General features: G+C 42.2%; 1 protein-coding gene across 7 annotated transcripts in view; it reads right to left on the minus strand.

The window, feature by feature from the left end:
• Positions 1-4,064, minus strand: part of Ptprt (protein tyrosine phosphatase receptor type T) — a 1,084,881-nt gene that overhangs the window by 687,594 nt on the left and 393,223 nt on the right. The window lies entirely within an intron of this gene.

Consider the following 4,064-nt stretch of genomic DNA (forward strand, 5'->3'; position numbering starts at 1 on the left):
CCCTCTCCCTCTCCCTCTCCCTCTCCCTCTGTCTCTCTTTCTCTCCCTGTCTCTGTCTCTCACCCCTCTGTTTCTCTCTCCCTTTGTCTGTCTCCCTTTCTCTCTATGTTTCTGTCTCTGTCACTGTCTCTCTCTTTCATTCACTCATTTCCTCCCTCCCTCTCTTTCTCCCTCTCTTCCTCCTTCACTCTTTCCCTTCCTCCCTCTCTTCCTCTCTCCCTGGACCTATATTCGTCTGACTCTGTCTGATTCAGCTAAGATGACTGGCCAGCAAATCCAGGGCTCCTCTTCTGTGTGCCTTCCAGTCCCCGGGATTACAAATGATCATGGGTCCTGAGGATTGACCTCAGATCTTCACATTTTCATGGTGAGCATTTTACCCACTGAGCCATTTCCCCAGCCTGAAGTTACAGTTTTCTTACTGGGATCCAGCTGCAAAGAATAATTAGATTTGGTGTGGCAAAGTGATGCGATGAATAAACTCAAGACTTTAGGATATAGCCCACACCCTTATCCTGGCTCTCCTTCTCAATCTCAATTTCACTCTGAAGTTCTCCTTAACCCCACTAATGCACAACCTCTTTGGGTCTGTTAACATCAGTCTTTTGAAGGATTGCGGTAAGCATTAAAAATATTGTGTGTGGTGACCCTCAGGACATGTCCACCATTATGTGTAGTCTCTAGGCTTTACTATCATTGTTGAGTTTCTCTGACCACTGTATAGAAGCCCTATGCAGAGGGACATTGAATATGGAAACAGTTGGGAGAGAAGAGGCTTCACGCAGTACTCTCTGTTTTGATAGCCAGGGCTTCCCCATGGGATCAAGTAACAAGGTAACAGGAAGCACTGCTGCCATGTAGACAGACAGATGTGCCTCTTTATCTTGTAGCCAGGTACTGCTGATCTGGATGGAAGGGCTCCCAGAACAAGAGCCTTGTCCTGTCAAACTCTCTCTGGTGCCTGTGATTGTTTCAACCCATACACAGACTCTGCTGAGATCTACACAGAGAATCTGGACATAGGCCTCATTTCCAAGGTGGCAAGCATTGTTGGTTGTAAAGTCTCTCAGTGGAGACTCTTTGTAGAGAGACCTCAAAGGTCAGCTTCATGGAGGGACCTACAAGTTTGCTCTAGAGTCCCTGGAGAGTGGGGCGAGGGTAGAGATAAGAAAGGAGGACACATCACAGAATATTCTAAAGACCTACACGGATGGATAGTATGCCCAAGGGAAACTGCTCTGAGTCCTTACCCAGAAGTTAGCTCTTCCACTACAGTTGGCTACCCGATGCTAGGAAAAACATCCTGCCAACTCTAGAATATCTATATCTAGGGACAAATGACCATTTTGCTCCCTTTTTAATGGCATTTGCTTTTAAGTTAGTTCTCTGTATTCATTTATTAATATTTCAATGAAATAGAAAAAAGAATAAACACACATAATCTATTATCACAATTAGTAATATTAATGTATGCTTTATAGTACTGTATCTCATACATCTATGTATGAGATATGGGATATGTATATATGTTATATAAGTAAAGATATAACTTTGAAATATTTATATATGCATGTATTCTTTATTAAAATATAAAATATATCAACTGTTTTATAATTTGCACTTTTCACTTAATCACGCACTATGAAAATGCCATTAAGTCTCTGTCTATTGTCTCATATTTAACTACTTCATCCCAGTATTTACTTAATTAGTCCCTCTTGCAGAACCCTCTACATCTTTCTAGTTCTCTGTCCAGTTGTATATAGTTGCAGGTACATCTCTGTCCCCATTTCTGGCTCCTCCCTTAGAAAACTGCTATCAATGAAACAAATTTTGGAAAAATGTGCACATTGAAGGTTTTAGATTTTGCCTAATTATCTCCCAGAAATGATGGACTTGTCTATATGCTACACATGTCTGTGTAGACATGTGTGTCCTGTTAACTCTGTTACCCTGTGACTACTATCATATAGCCAACAACTTCCAACCACAGTGGTGTACCTATGTGTGGAATTTCACTAGTCACACAGGCCTCTGTCAAAATGCCCAGCATTCGTGCCCTCCTTCGCAATATTCCCTGAAATATAGAAGAGTGAGCCAGTACACACAGAGATTTCCTTGCAGGAATAGTTATTGTATCTATTCACTTGCTGTATTAAGTTTAAAGCCTCCCTGGGTAGAGATAGATTAGCAGAAAGCTGGGGACCCCTGCCTGAGCTGTGTCTCCCCCCCTTTCCTTCTACCACCTCAGCCAGCTTTCACACAGAGTATTATTATGATGTGAAGCAGACCCACAAAAGCCACTTGTGTGCCCTCAATAAGACTGTGGTAGGGGATGCTGCTCATTACATCATACAGCCTTTGCTTTATGAGGGCTCCTGGGAACCATTCCCTGTCTGGCCTCCGTGTGAACAACAGTTAGAATTTTCCTGAGCAATTGGGTTGTGTTTATCTCGCAGACGTCGTAGACTGTATATCTGACAAACTTCCTTTATCCCACTGGCGGCTGTGGTGCTCAGGTGCCCCACTGGTGACCCTAAAGCCAGCAGTGGGAAGGAAGAAATGTAGTCATCGCCTGAGAAGCGGCTCTCATGGGAGCTTCCTGTTGTGGGGTGCCTCCCTTTTAATTTACACAATCTCATCTTGCTTTGTATCCTTTCTAAGCCACCTGAAAAACATTGAAAAGTAGATAGGTAAATAAAATCTGAAAGACCTCTGTGGTGCGTATTTCTGTCTATTTTCTTCAAAACATCCATTGGGCTCAATTTTAACATCCTCCTGTGTACAGAAGTAAGGCTTAGTGCACTCCAGTCAGTACTGGAGCAATACTGACCTTACCATAATTGGAATTCCCAAATAAAGTGGCTGAAAAATATTGTGCTTGTCCCGTCTCATTCTTGTGAGCTAGTGGAGTCAATGCCATTTAAAATGGCATACGTCGTCAAAGCAGAATGTACTTTAAATACAGCGAAAAGAGTCAATAGCACTCCTCAGTGTTGAATGACACAGGAGGAGGGACATAAGTACCAAGGAGAAACCGTTAGTGTCTGGATAAGTTTTGCCAGGGAGTTTACAACAGCAAGAAAGAAGGTTCAAATTTAGGAGAGAGATAACAGGATGAATTGCCAGCAGAATGGAGAGATTCTACCTGAGCCAAACAACAGCAATGAAATAAAACAAAAATCAACCAATCAATTAAACAAACAAACGAACATGTTTCGCATCCTTTGTGATCAGGGAAACAACCTTTCAAACCACGTTGAAGTATCAAATGATCACCACTTTGAGAGCATCAGTGAGGGTGGGAAAACTTGTATAGACTGCTCCATGTCAGTGAGGGTGGGAAAACTTGTATAGACTGCTCCGTGGCAGTGAAGGTGTGGGAAAACTTGTATAGACTGCTCCGTGTCAGTGAGGGTGTGGGAAAACTTGTATAGACTGCTCCGTGTCAGTGAGGGTGTGGGAAAACTTNTAGACTGCTCCGTGTCAGTGAGGGTGTGGGAAAACTTGTATAGACTGCTCCGTGTCAGTGAGGGTGTGGGAAAACTTGTATAGACTGCTCCGTGTTAGTGAGGGTGGGAAAACTTGTATAGACTGCTCCATGGCAATGGGAAAGGAAAGGGTTCAACTAGGTTTAAAAACAACTCTGTGTTCTTCAGAAAGTCGAACTCACATCTATACAAGACCTGGTGGTTTCACGATTAGATGTCTGCTCAAGAGAAATGACAGAATATATGTATGCACACATAGATAGGCTCACTGTTTACAATAGATTCTTATTAGCAGATAGAAATGGGAAACAATGCAATGGTTAGCCATCAATAGGTTAATAGATAAGAAAATCATGATATGTGGTTTATTATAATGTTTCACTGTTAGAATAAATTATTCCTAAGAACAAGCTACCTAAATTAAAAATTTGATATAAGCAATGATGTAAGTGGACATCACCTTAGAATAATTGAGGAAAGACCTTAATACTGCTTGATTCCATGCCTCCCCCATGTGTGTGTGTGTGTGTGTGTGTGTATGTGAGAGAGAGAGAGGAGAGAGAGAGAGAGAGA

Source organism: Mus pahari, chromosome 3 (genome assembly GCF_900095145.1).
Source record: "Mus pahari chromosome 3, PAHARI_EIJ_v1.1, whole genome shotgun sequence".
Lineage (NCBI taxonomy): Eukaryota > Metazoa > Chordata > Mammalia > Rodentia > Muridae > Mus > Mus pahari.